Here is a 15,746-nt window from a genome sequence, read left to right as displayed (position 1 = left end):
TGGATGTACAACTGCTGCACCATGGCCTATTCCAGAGATCCATACAATGGAGAACAACCAGCATGGACAACCAATGATTGTAAATGTCCCTGGCCCAGCAGGACCCGACAGATCAATCAATCAATCAATCACATTTTATTTATAAAGCCCTTTTTACATCAGCAGATGTCACAAAGTGCTATACAGAAACCCAGCCTAAAACCCCAAACAGCAAGCAATGCAGATGTAGAAGCACGGTGGCTAGGAAAAACTCCCTAAAAAGGCAGAAACCTAGGAAGAAACCTAGAGAGGAACCAGGCTCTGAGGGGTAGCCAGTCCCCTTCTGGCTGTGCCGGTGGAGATTATAACAGTACATGGCCATTAAGGCCAGATTTTTCTCCAAGATGTTCAAACGTTCATAGATAACCAGCAGGGTCAAATAATAATCACAGTGGTTGTAGAGGTTGCAACAGGTCAGTACATCAGGAGTAAATGTCACTTGGGATTTCGTAGCCGGGCATTTAGAGGTTGAAATAGCAGGTGCGGTAGAGAGAGAGCGTTGAAAACAGCAGGTCTGGGACAAGGTAGCACGTCCGGTGAACAGGTCAGGGTTCCAAAGCCACAGGCAGAAGAGTGGGAACTGGAGCAGCAGCACGACCAGGTGGACTGGGGACAGCAAGTAGTCATCAGGCCAGGTAGTCCTGAGGCATGGTCCTAGGGCTCAGGGCCTCTGGGAGGGGAGAGAGAGAGAGAATTAGAGGGAGCATACTTAAATTCACACAGGACACCGGATAAGACAGGAGAATAACAACAGATATAACAGACTGACCCTAGCCCCCTGGCACATATATACTGAAGGCTGAGATAGGGAGGGGGGGGAGACACTGTGGCCCCGTCCAACGATACCCCCGGACAGGGCCAACCAGGCAGAATATAACCCCACCCACTTTGCCAAAGCACAGCCCCCACACCACCAGAGGGATATCAACAGACCACCAACCTACTACCCTGAGACAAGGCTGAGTATAGCCCACGAAGATCTCATCCACTGCACAAGCCCGAGGGAGCGACAAACCGGACAGGAAGATCACGTCAGTGACTCAAACAACTCAAGTGATGTACCCCTCCTAGGGATGCCATGAAAAGCACCAGTAAGCCAGTGACTCAGCCCCCGTTATAGGTTCAGAGGCAGAGAATCCCAATGGAGAGACAGGAACCGGCCAGGCAGAGACAGCAATGGCGGTTTGTGGCTCCAGTGCCTTTCCATTCACCTTCGCACCCCTGGACCTGACTACACTCAATCATAGGACCTACTGAAGAGATGAGTCTTCAGCAAAGATTTAAAGGTCGAGACCGAGTCTGCATCTCTCACATGGATAGGCAGACCATTCCATAAAAATTGAGCTCTATAGGAGAAAGCCCTGCCTCCAGCTGTTTGCTTAGAAATTCTAGGGACAATAAGGAGGCCTGCGTCTTGTGACCATAGCGTACGTATAGGTATGTACAGCAGGACCAAATCAGAGAGATGGGTAGGAGCAAGCCCATGTAATGCTTTGTAGGTTAGCAGTAAAACCTTGAAATCAGCCCCAGCCTTAAAAGCACTGCAGTAATATGATCAAATGTTTTGGTTCTAGTCAAGATTCTAGCAGCCGTGTTTAGCACTAACTGAAGGGCTATCAGTGGTCATGAACAAAGCCAGACAAGTTCCCTATCCACACAGCTCCAACATCATCAGAGCCTTCCTCTCCTGGATCCACATAACCCAATTCATACTCTGCTACCGGGAGTCAACCCAATACAACCATCCCGGCCAGCATCACCGATTTGGCCACCTCCAGGTCCAGCTTAGCCTGCCCAGACACCACCACGTCCTGGGCCACAGCCCCTAGACACAGCACAGCCAGCTCCACAACCCGGGCCGCAGCCAGCCCCACAACCCGGGCCGCAGCCAGCCCCACAACCCGGGCCGCAGCCAGCTCCACAACCCGGGCCGCAGCCAGCTCCACAACCCGGGCCGCAGCCAGCCCCACAACCTGAGCCACAGCCAGCCCCACAACCTGGGCCGCAGCCACCCCCACATCCTGGGCCGCAGCCAGCCCCACAACCTGGGCCGCAGCCAGCCCCACATCCTGGGCCGCAGCCAGCGCCATACCCAGTGCCACAGCTTGAGTCTGGGTCTCCATATCCCGTGCCACCAAATGCACCAGCTTAGCCTCCAGCAGACCCCATGATGCCTCATCTTATGGACTACACCAGGGTTCCCCAACTGGTGGCCCATGGCCCCCAAAAGCCCCGAAAATTATTATGAATATATTTTCCCATTAAAAAATTTATAATAAAAAATAATAAAAATCTAGGGCCCGAGATTTAAAAAGTCCCATATGCAATGTCCCAAGAAGGAAGTTACCCTACCTAAATAATGCAAAAGTTACATTTTAACTTAATTCACGAGGAGAGAGAATGCAGGACACAGTCATCTAATAAAGCAGGCAGCGGATCATTTTGTGGTGCTAAAACGTAAAGCTGCAACCGCAGCGCAATCAATATGAGGTGCCCAGCGCCTGGTGCTGAAAATATAGCTATGGTAAAATTGCAGGAAATTAGTTGTAAAACTAAAAAAATATTATCTCTGTCACATGGCAAAATTAGTAGAATTGCATGAAAATTGTTATAAAATTGCTGAGTCTCTCTGCCCCATTGCAAAATGTGTAGACTTGCTTTAAAACTGCAACATTTTCTCGACTAACCATGGCAAAATTGCAGGAAATTCAATTAAAAACTTAAATGTTTCTTCCTGCCATCAAGAGGGGGGGCACTAAAATGTTTTCTTAGGGCCGGCCCTGCCTGCACACCTGCGATAAGAGAATGGGGTAGTCTCTATATAGTCTCCCCTCACATTTTTGCTCCGCTAGGCTCATTGAGGGAGCTCTATTAACCTGAACCGCGGTGCATCGGGAGGAGCGCCTTTCTCAAATGAACAGTAATCTGTGCTGCTCAGTAATGCTGTCAACAAGGCAGCATCTCTTTTCAAGAAATGTTTTAATTTTAATTGGAAGGAAGATAAAACGTTTTTTGCTTGTTTTGAAAAATCCCCCTTGCATGTGAAAAAACAGAATCCTGCTCATTAGAATACACATGCTTAACCTGCCTCACTTTTGTTTTGAGACGACTTCGCCGTCAGGGCACCTGGCTCACGCCCGGGAGGCAGCCCGGTTCCAAGACGAATGCTATCACTTTTCACCCGGTGAATACTCGAGTCCTTCCAACGGGGCAACCCGGGCCAGATAATCGAATTCCCTTGTTGATTGTGCGCTGTTAGCGCACTGAGCGAGTGTAGGCTACCTAATCAAATCCTTCACACAAACATTGGAAAGTGTAGCCTACAAATAACAAGCTCTCATTTGCTTTTTAGTCCAAAGGTATGAAAGGGAAAACGTGTAAACCTAATTTCCTCGTGCATTCGCTTTTAACGTGAATACACCCATGGATACAGGTGACAACAGACGTAGACGGACGAGGAGTGTGAGAGCCTTTAAAATAACTGGGACACAAGATGCGTCTGTGAAAATGGAACATGCAAACGTCCTAAGATCATTGAGTGTTGGGAACGCAGACGAGAATGATACCATGGACGATGACGGTGGCTTTCTCAAAGATGGGAGTTTGGAGCAAAGGGTCCTGGCTCCAATGTACAGTTTACTTTGCGAGGTCGGAAGAGGCAGCTATGGCGTGGTCTATGAAGCGATTGCACGGAGATCGGGTGCAAGAGTTGCAGTAAAGAAACTTTGATGCGTTGCACCAGAAAATGTCGAGCTTGCCTTCTCAGAATTCTGGGCCCTGGCTAGCCTGGAGAAACGACATGAGAATGTGGCGGAATTGGAAGAATGTGTGTTACAAAGAAACGTTATGGCAAAAAAAAAAATGAGTCAGGGGAACAAGCGATCCATGCAGTACTTGCAGTTGGTGGAGACCTCATTAAAAGTTACACATCCTCTGTAGCCTGTATCAATTCACTGATATGCCGACGCCATAATTTCTCTGTAGGCCGGCAGCTTTCCTACTGTATGAATATACTGGTCATTTTGTATCCATTCAATTGTCTATCTGGCACAATGAAAGTCCGTGAATGTTTATTGAAACCAATGCATTGAGGCAATGTTTTGGTAACACTTTATTTGGATAGTCCATCTGTAGATGCTCAACAGACTCAGTGTATTTCAACTAACTATCTAGCCCTAGCCCTAACCTTAACCCTTACTACACTTACTCTAAATCTAACCCTAACATTAACAAGCAGTTGCTTTTCATCAGATCGTTGCTAGTAGCCTATGTATGTATGAGCATCCGAAGAGCATCTACAGATGAACTATCCACATAAAGTTTGACCAATGTTTTTTCTTCAAAGATGACATAGCCTAATTACCGAATTGGTAATAGAGTGATTCATTTTAATCACTTAATAATTCATAAACAAAATTGTTATCCATAAAAACACGAACTAATTGGTAGGTCTATCTTCACGTGTTGCTTCTGTGAAAATGTATAATCCTCCCACCTCATGAGGGAGAGAAATTAAAATATATACAGTGAAGGAAAAAAGTATTTGATCCCCTGCTGATTTTGTATGTTTGCCCACTGACAAAGACATGATCAGTCTATAATTTTAATGGTAGGTTCATTTGAACAGTGAGAGACAGAATAACAACAAAAAAATCCAGAAAAATGCATGTCATAAATGTTATGAATTGATTTGCATTTTAATGAGGGAAATAAGTATTTGACCCTCTGCAAAACATGACTTAGTACTTGGTGGCAAAACCCTTGTTGGCAATCACAGAGGTCATACGTTTCTTGTAGTTGGCCACCAGGTTTGCAAACATCTCAGGAGGGATTTTGTCCCACTCTTCTTTGCAGATCTTCTCCAAGTCATTAAGGTTTCGAGGCTGACGTTTGGCAACTCGAACCTTCAGCTCCCTCCACAGATTTTCTATGGGTTTAAGGTCTGGAGACTGGCTAGGCCACTCCAGGACCTTAATGTGCTTCTTCTTGAGCCACTCCTTTGTTGCCTTGGTCGTGTGTTTTGGGTCATTGTCATGCTGGAATACCCATCCACGACCCATTTTCAATAACCTGGCTGAGGGAAGGAGGTTCTCACCCAAGATTTGACGGTACATGGCCCCGAAGAGGGTGTAGGCTGAAGTTGCCTCTAGACTAGTGATGGCCCTCGGATAAATTTTTTTTGTTTGTTGAAGAAATACTTTATTTTTTGGGGAGGGAACTCAGGGTCTCAATTTACTGTTTAGAGTGAGAATAGTAGAATACACATTTACATTTTAGTCATTTAGCAGACGCTCTTATCCAGAGCGACTTACAGTTAGTGAGTGCATACATTATTTTATTCTTCATACTGGCCCCCATGGGAAATGAACCTACAACCCTGACGTTGCAAACGCCATGCTCTACCAACTGAGCATCCCTGCCGGCCATTCCCTCCCCTACCCTGGACGATGCAGAGCCAATTGTGCGCCGCCCCATGTGTCTCCCAGTCACGGCCGGCTACGACAGAGCCTGGATTCGAACCAGGATCTAGTGGCACAGCTAGCACTGCGATGCAGTGCCTTAGACCACTGCGCCACTTGGGAGGCCATACACAAGGTGCAATTTCTAAATGTGGTTGTGCATCAGCAGTTTTTCTCTTGTTATGGCAGTCACTGACATTCACTCAATTAGCCATGTCAGCTAACCCATTTTTGATTGGTAGTTAGTCTAGCCAGTTAGTCTAAACTTGTAGTATTCATGACCAAATACCGACCGGGCACGCAGGGCATGTGCCCAGGGACCCTGACCTCCAGGGGCCCCCATTGATTTTGTTAGTCATTCTCACTCAGACATCACATTAACATGGCATAAGTAATTACAATATGTGTAGAATTGCAGGAATTTAGCTTTAAAACGCCAACATTGTTCTCTCTATCAAATGACAAAATGAGTAGAATTGCATGAAATTTGTTTTAAAAAGTCTACATTTTCTCTCCGCCCCATCGCAAAATGTGTGGAATTATAGAAAACATGCTTTAAAACTAGAACATTTTGTGCACTATTTAGGGAATAACAGGGTATCATTTGGAAAGCAGACTGAGACAGACAGTCTGACAAAATAGGCATGTGTCACACCAGCCTTCACTTTGCCTCCCCCTCCTGTCCAGCTCAGGCGTTCGGCGTCGCCAGCCTTCTAGCTGCTGCCGAACCTGCTGCTGGCAAACACCCTTCACTGTATATATAATCCCTCTGTCATTTGTCTTTGTCGGTCATTATATATGTTTGCTTGTTTTCCTGAGAGGAATCTCTCCTACTAATTCAATTGATTGGACATGATTTGGAAAGGCGCACAGCTGTCTAAATAAGGTCCCACAGTTGTCAGCGCATGTCAGAGTAACAACCAAGCCATGAGGTTGAAGGAATTGTCCTTAGAGCTCCGAGACAGGATTGTGTCGAGGCACAGATCTGGGGAAGGGTACCAAAACATTTCTGCAGCATTGAAGGTCCCCAAGAACACAGTGGCCTCCATCACTCTTAAATGGAAGAAGTTTGGAACCACCAAGACTCTTCCTAGAGCTGGCCGCCCGGCCAAACTGAGCAACCGGGGGAGAAGGGCCTTGGTTAGGGAGGTGACCAAGAACCCAATGGCCACTCTGTGGAGATGGGAGAACCTTCTAAAAGGACAACCATCTCTGCAGCACTCCACCAATCAGGCCTTTATGGTAGAGTGGCCAGACAGAAGCCACTCCTCAGTAAAAGGCACATGGCAGCCCGCTTGGAGTTTGCCAAAAGGCACCTAAAGGACTCAAACCATGAGAAACAAGATTGAACTCTTTGGCCTGAATGCCAAGCGTCACGTCTGGAGGATATCTGGCACCATCCCTACGGTGAAGCATGGTGGTGGCAGCATCATGCTGTGGGGATGTTTTTCAGCGGCAGGGACTGGGAGACTAGTCAGGATCGAGGGAAAGATGAACGGAGCAAAGTACAGAGAGATCCTTGATGATAACCTGCTCCAAAGCGCTCAGGACCTCAGACTGGGGCGAAGGTTCACCTTCCAACAGGACAATGACCCTAAGCACACAGCCAAGACAATGCAGGAGTGGCTTCGGGACAAGTCTCAGAATGTCCTTGAGTGGCCCAGCCAGAGCCCGGACTTGAACCCGATCGAACATCTCTGGAGAGACCTGAAAATAGCTGTGCAGCGACACTCCCCATCCAACCTGACAGATCTTGAGAGGATATGCAGAGAAGAATGGGAGAAACTCCCCAAATAAAGTTGTGCCAAGCTTTTAGCGTCATACCCAAGAAGATTCAAGGCTGTAATCTCTGTCAAAGGTGCTTCAACAAAGTACAGAGTAAAGGGTCTGAATACTTATGTAAATGTGATATTTCTGTTTTGTATTTTTTTATACAACCATTTCTAAAAACCAGTTTTTTTTGTCGTTATGGGGTATTGTGTATAGATTGATGAGGGAAAATAAACATTTTAATCAATTTTAGAATAAGGCAAAATGTCAAAGGGGTCTGAATACTTTCCGAATGCACTATATCTAAGCAATAAGGCTCCTCGGGGGTGTGGTGTATGGCCAATATACCACGGCTAAGGGCTGTTCTTCGCACTATGCAATGCGGAGTGCCTGGATACAGCCCTTAGCCGTGGTATATTGGCCATATATCACAAACCCCTGAGGAGCCTTATTGTAAACTGGTTACCAACGTAATTAGAGCAGTAAAAATAGATATTTTGTCATACCCATGGTATACGGTCTGATATACCACAGCTTTCAGCCAATCAGCATTCAGGGCTCGAACAATCCAGTTTATAATACCTTTTACATTACTGCACTTTTACAGTCACACATTTGAATTAATTTGAGGCTGATGATGTCATCTCCTTAATGTCATGTCTCTCCAGTAATGTCAGGTGTGCAATATTATTTTATCAGAAGACACCAGCAATAATAATTTAAATTGATACAAAACAGAAATTAAATATTTGTTCTAAATCTGTGTGTTTACGCATGCTTTTATCAACATTTAGTCCTAATTCATTAATATACATATTTGGAAATAGCCTAATGCTTGGTCTTGCATTATGAAACAACAATTTATTGATCAAGAAAAGAGCTCCCTTGAAAATGGCAATTCCCTTCACTGGATTTTTCAGTAGGTTTATTGTACCTCATACGTTTGTTATTATATTTACTGTTATATTTAATAAACTATAATTCATTATAAAATTTATTTTATTAAAGTCCTCTCACTCAACAAGTTCTTAAAAATAAATTTCACTTTTTAAAGTTTTTGTCTGCCCAATTTTACTGCTGACTGGTTTTCACATGTTACATTTGTGTACAGCTTTAGATCATAGGCCTAAAAATGGTTTTGATGGTTCAATCTTATATAAGTCTATTGTTCAATCAGGTGGTGTGATTAACAAGTCATTATTGGAACTGGGGTGGCAGGTAGCTTAGTGGTTAAGAGTGTTGTGCCAGTAACCGAAAGGTTGCTGGTTCTAATCCCCGAGCCGACTAGGTGAAAAATCTGTCGATGTGCCCTTGAGCAAGGCACTTAACCCTAATTGTTCTGGATAAGAGCGTCTGCTAAATGACAAAAAAACACTGGATTTCGATATAACAGTTGTATTTGAATGCAACAGAGGGTCTATATTGCCACTTGGTGCTCATCTGTAGATGGTGCAGTCAATGTCTTGATAATATTCTCTCCATCATATGTCGGATTACGTGCCTCTGTGCTTCTCTCTCAAAAATAGTTTATTTCTACTTGTTGGGTACTAACTTCTAAATTTGAAATATGAAATACCCTTATTCATGTTACCATATTAGAACTGAGGTTATGGAAATCTACTGAGTGCAGAAAGTTTACATTCTGTCAGAACATGTTATTGTTAAATCTCAGGTATCCTGTGGAGAGGAGAAGGGCCACAGTCTGGTTTCAGTCAACTGATAAGTTAGGACAGCCGTGAGTTGGGGAGGAGTGAGGAATTTGGGCCGAGGTCAGGTCAGATGAAGTGAGAAAGAACAGGCATCACTATAGTCCTGCCTAGCAACAGAGATGTATTGGCTGTCTAGATGTGCAAGGAGTTGACTCCGCCCAGTAGAGGGTATAAATGTATGTACTTGTGTAAATATGTCTTTGTTTTATGCAGCTGTTTGACCCAGTGGGTGAATAAACTTGGTTTGAGCTTTTCCTAGTTTTACTCTGTTTATTTAGAACCTAACATACTGAAATATGGGGAAAGAGATGGACATTGGAATAAACATTCCGTGCATTTAGTTGAATAGCTAACTGTATTCCTGGCCGGTGTAAAAATAGGCTATTAAAGTAGTGCAAAATCTTTTGAAAAGATGCATCTTGCGAAATATTGATAATAATTGATGTTATCAAACATTCCATTTTGAACACATTATGAAGAAGTGCCTTCAGAAAGTATTCATACCCCTTGACTTTTTCCACATTTTGTTGTGTTACAGCCTGAATTTAAAATGGATTAAATCGATAGAAATCCAATATGGATGCTGTTAAGAGATAGATGGGAGGGGTTGAATGGAGCTGAAGATAAATAAAGTAAAAAGTACTCAGCATATGTGGGAAGTCCTTCAAGACTGTTGGAAAATCATTCCAGGTGAAGCTGGTTGAGAGAATGCCAAGAGTGTGCAAAGCTATATTTGAGATACTTCAAATAGCCACCCTTTGAGAATATACAGTATCAATTATAATCTAAGGAAAATGTCCATGTATGTTTTGCAGCTAACGCAAAAAGAGACTGCCCGTCAAGATGCCCGTGATATTCTACACGTCATGCTCGGAGGCTCTGGCCGACTGCACCCGGCTGCACTGGGGCAGGAGGAGCAGGAGCCTGGGGAACAGTTCGAGATCCGCTACAAGCTCCTCCAGCCGACCAACATGGACGAAGGGAACCAGCTAGGAACAGTGAACTGTGACTCCTTCTGAATACAGGTCAACAACCTGCTGGCGCAGAGGTGCTACGAGTTCACGGTGAAGCAGGCCGATGCTTACTGCCTGCTCAACGGGTTCTGGAACGACACCATGGTGCTCAGAAACTATCACCAGAGGGCTTCACCGTGAGACAAAAGCAGATGAGGCTATTTCCCTTGTAGTGGGCTAGTGGGGCGTGAGTGCTAGCTATATATATGTATAAATATATATAAAGATTCATGGGTTTTGGGGGATATTTGCTCGCTCGTATTGTTTTAGTTCACAGAAACTTGTAAACAGTGGCCATTTCAAGTGAAATGAAAATACCAGCTTGACCTTTATTTACAGTCACAGCTGGAGATGAGCAGGTGTTTCCCTTATCTTGCATGGCCACCCAACCCTGATCATAACACTGTACAAACACTACATGCCTCTTTCCTTGGCACTCTAGTGTTGTATTTAAGGTGGTTTATTGTAGCCTGGGTACCAGTCTGTTTAGCTATCATTCCACTCCTTGCCACTCCTGTCATGCTAAGCATTAGTGGAATGTTTTTTCAGGGTTTCTGGTTCATCCTTGGGAGCAATTTCCAAACGCCTGAAGGTACCACATTCATCTGTATAAACAATGGTACGCAAGTATAAACACCATGGGACCACGCAGCCGTCATACCGCTCAGGAAGGAGATGTGTTCTGTCTCCTAGAGATGAATGTACTTTGCGAAAAGTGCAAATCAATCCCAGAACAGCAAAGGACCTTGTGAAGATGCCACCCTTTGCCTTGATGACAGCTTTGAACACTCTTGGCATTCTCTCAACCAGCTTCACCTGGAATGCTTTTCCAACAGTCTTGAAGGAGTTTCCACTTATGCTGAGCACTTGTTGGCTGTTTTTCCTTCACTCTGCCGTCCGACTCATCCCAAACCATCTCAATTACGTTGAGGTCAGGGGATTGTGGAGGCCAGGTCATCTGATGCAGCACTCCATCACTCAACTTCTTGGTAAAATAGCCCTTACACACCCTGGAGGTGTGTTGGGTCATTGTCCTGTTGAAAAACAAATGATAGTCCCCCTAAACCCAAACCAGATGGGATGGCGTATCGCTGTAGAATGCTGTGGTAGCCATGCTGGTTAAGTGTGCCTTGAATTCTAAATAAATCACAGACAGTGTAACCAGCAAAGCACCCCCACACCATAACACCTCCTCCTCAATGCTTTACCGTGGGAACTACACATGCGGAGATCATCCGTTCACCCACACCGCGTCTCACAAAGACATGGCTGTTTGAACCAAAAACCTCCAATTTGGACTCCAGACCAAAGGACAAATTTCCACTGGTCTAATGTCCATTGCTCATGTCTTAAAGTAATGATGGACTGTTGTGTCTCTTTGCTTATTTGAGCTGTTCTTGCCATAATATGGACTTGGTCTTTTACCAAATAGGGCTATGTTCTGTATACCCCCCCCCCACCCCCCACCCCCCCTACCTTGTCACAACACAGCTGATTGGCTCAAACGCATTAAGAAGGAAATACATTTCACAAATTAACTTTTAAGAAGGCACACCTGGTAATTGAAATGCATTCCAGGTGACTACCTCATGAAGCTGTTTGAGAGAATGCTAAGAGTGTGCAAACCTGTCATCAAGGCAAAGGGTGGCTATTTGAAGAATCTCAAATATAAAATATATTTTGATTTGTTTAACACTGTCTTGGTTACCACATGATTCCATATGTGTTATTTCATAGTTTTGATTTCTTCACTATTATTCTACAATGTAAAAATGTTTACAAATAAAGAAAAACCTTTGAATGAGTAGGTGTGTCCAAACTTTTGACTTGTACTGTATACATATTTACAAAACAATATATGGGGTATTGGAAATGATGCAGACAATAACATTGATGGAAGCTACAATCTATCTGCAATATTAAAGCTGATCTACCCACTAAAAAAAGTAATAATAATGTGGCAAAGAAATGAACTTTATGTCCTGAATACAAAGCTTTATTTTTGGGGCAAATCCAACACAACACATCACTGAGTACCACTCTTCATATTTTCAAGCATGGTGGTGGCTTTATCATGTTATGGGTATGCTTGTCATCGGCAAGGACTAGGGAGTTTTCTAGGATTCAAAAGAAACGGAATAGAGCTAAGCACAGGCAAAATCCTAGAGGAAAACCTGGTTCACTTTGCTTTCCAACAGACACTGGGAGACAAATTCACCTTTCAGCAGGACAATAACCTAAAACAATGTCAAATATACACTGGAGTTGCTTACCAAGACAGCATTGAATGTTACTGAGTGGCCTAGTTACAATTTTGGCTTGGAAATCTATGGCAAGACTTGAAAATGGCTTTCTAGCAAAGATCAACAACCAATTTGACAAAGCTTGAAAAATATTTTTAAATAATGATGTGCAAATATTGTACAATCCAGGTGTGCAAAGCTCTTAGAGACTTACCCAGAAAGACTCACAGCTGAAATCGCTGCCAAATGTGATTCTAACATGTATTGACTCAGGGGTGTAAATTCTTATGTAAATGAGATATTACTGTATTTCATTTTCAATAAATTTGCTAAAAATTCTAAAAACATGTTTTCACTTTGTCATTATGGGGTATTGTGTGGTAATCCATTTAGAATGCAGTCTGTAGCACACCTACAGGTGGAATCAAGGGGTATGAATACTTTCTGAAGGCACTGTATGTAAAAATTCCACACACATGCTGATGCGAAGACCTCTGGCTACTGTAGTCTTCAGACATTTGAGGACTTTTCTCAAAATGCATACAATATGACCTCACAACGTTGCATGGTAATTTTGAAAAATACCTATAAAAACACAATTTCTGGAAGGACTTCCAGATGTTTTCAAACCATTCGTTGTGCAAGACAGCAATGCATTAGACGGAGCAGGTAAGAAATTATACTTGAAATACAGTAGGCCTAATGTACACCATTGGTTAGTCATAGAAAATTGTTCAACTTGAAGAAAAGACAGCTTCTCTGTGCATGTTTTGACCACTGTTCCGAAAGCCTTCTGTAAATTTGCACTTGCTATCTTCTGCTATTAGTAGCCTATCAGATTTGAATTGTCTGGACACAATCTCAGTCATTTGGGGAGTAAAGATTCATTTATTTTCATGTGGCTGAAATTATGATTACTGGTGCTACTGCTAAGAATGAATCAAAACAGAAAATCAATTAGCTAGCCTATAGTTTAATGAGCAGGCATATAGTCTACATGTATCCAATCAATAGATAGCCTATAGGGATTTCACTGTGTATTTTATTTAGTCAGACATATTTTAACCAACAAGCTGCCATTGTATTATTTGATTTCATTTGGAATTTTTTGTTCAACCAGGTAGCCAATTGTTTTTCTAAATGATCCAAACGTTGTTCAACTTAGGCTACTTTCGGTCATACTCTATTTGTTTTGAGGTTGGACAAACATCAACTTTGATCACTGGCTAGGCCTACTTCTTACCTGCTGTACAGATGTTAAAGCGCTCTGTTTGGACTGGCCTATATATCTCATTCGGACCTTTGAATTAGTCAACATTCCACACCTCTTTGATAGCACTGGAGCTCGCCAATGTTTTGAAGATGAAACATGCTTACACGCAATTGTGATGTCCGAGGTGTAACTGCGTTGGAGCTGTCAAATCAGTGAGTGGCTGGTCTTGTGGTCATAGTCACGAAGCCACACCCACCCACGTTAGAAGTTGAAAACTATAAAGTGTAGGCTATATAGAAATAATGGCACTCAAATTGAAAACCATTAAACAAAATAACAGGGATTTATCTCAGCCTAATCGAGGTGTAGATTATATTACACATTCCAGTGTTTGAACTTGTCTTGTAACAGGGCTGCATGGGGTTTCTACCACAGGCGGTTGGTGGTACCTTAATTGGGGAGGACAGGTTAGGTTGATAGAGGAAGTCTCAAATCTGTCTTCATTGGAAAGCCTGACCAAAAAATAACTATCCAAGCTTATCGTTGCTTATCAAGCTTGACAGTGTGTTCAGTGTAACCTCCACATAAGAGAGAATATACAGTATCAAATATAATCTAAGGAAAATGTCCATGTATGTTTTGCAGCTAACGCAAAAAGAATGATGAGCAGCTGCAAGGGCAAAGTGGAGATGGAGGCCATAGCCTATGGAGATCAGGAGGTCGATTACATAAATCAGTGGATTGTGCAGCTCATTAAGGCGATCGCGGACTTTGACTCGATACTGATGCCCGGGCAGCTGCACACAAAGCACCGGCTTTGTCCGAGACGGGCAACGCCAAGATGCCCCAGATCCATTTGAGACTGCCCGTCAAGATGCCCGTGATATTCTACACGTCATGCTCGGAGGCTCTGGCCGACTGCACCTGGCTGCACTGGGGCAGGAGGAGCAGGAGCCTGGGGAACAGTTCGAGATCCGCTACAAGCTCCTCCAGCCGACCAACATGGACGAAGGGAACCAGCTAGGAACGGTGAACTGTGACTCCTTCTGAATACAGGTCAACAACCTGCTGGCACAGAGGTGCTACGAGTTCACGGTGAAGCAGGCCGATGCTTACTGCCTGCTCAACGGGTTCTGAAACGCTCAGAAACTATCACCAGAGGGCTTCACCGTGAGACAAAAGCAGATGAGGCTATTTCCCTTGAGTGCTAGCTATATATGTATAAATATATATATAAAGATTCATGGGTTTTGGGGGGTATTTGCTCACTCGTATTGTTTTAGTTCACAGAAACTTGTAAACAGTGGCCATTTCAAGTGAAATGAAAATACCAGCTTGACTTTTATTTACAGTCACAGCTGGAGATGAGCAGGTGTTTCCCTTATCTTGCTTGGCCACCCAACCCTGATCATAACACTGTACAAACACTACATGCCTCTTTCCTTGGCCACTCCTGTCATGCTAAGCATTAGTGGAATGTTTTTTCAGGGTTTCTGGTTCATCCTTGGGAGCAATTTCCAAACGCCTGAAGGTACCACATTCATCTGTACAAACAATGGTACGCAAGTATAAACACCATGGGACCACGCAGCCGTCATACCGCTCAGGAAGGAGACGCGTTCTGTCTCCTAGAGATGAATGTACTTTGGTGCGAAAAGTGCAAATCAATCCCAGAACAACAGCAAAGGACCTTGTGAAGATGCTGGGGGAAACAGGTACAAAAGTATCTATATCCACAGTAAAACGAGTCCTATATCGACATAACCTGAAAGGCCGCTCAGCAAGGAAGAAGCCACTGCTCCAAAACCGCCATAAAAAAGCCAGGCTACGGTTTGCAACTGCACATGGGGACAAAGATCGTACTTTTTGGAGAAATGTCCTCTGGTCTGATGAAACAAAAATAGAACTGTTTGGCCATAATGACCATCGTTATGTTTGGAGGAAAAAGGGGAAGGCTTGCAAGCCGAAGAACACCATCCCAACCGTGAAGCACAGGGGTGGCAGCATCATGCTGTGGGGGTGCTTTGCTGCAAGAGGGACTGGTGCACTTCACAAAATAGATGGCATCATGAGGAAGGAAAATTATGTGGATATATTGAAGCAACATCTCAAGACATCAGTCAGGAAGCTAATGGGTCTTCCAAATGGACAATGACCCAGAGCATACTTCCAAAGTTGTTCCAAAATGGCTTAAGGACAACAAAGTCAAGGTATTGGAGTGGCCATCACAAAGCCCTGACCTCAATCCAATAGAACATTTGTGGGCAGAACTGAAAAAGTGTGTGCGAGCAAGGAGGCCT

Source organism: Coregonus clupeaformis, chromosome 10, assembly GCF_020615455.1.
Source record: "Coregonus clupeaformis isolate EN_2021a chromosome 10, ASM2061545v1, whole genome shotgun sequence".
Lineage (NCBI taxonomy): Eukaryota > Metazoa > Chordata > Actinopteri > Salmoniformes > Salmonidae > Coregonus > Coregonus clupeaformis.
The sequence above is the reverse complement of the archived record's forward strand: the minus strand, read 5'-3'. Positions refer to the sequence as shown.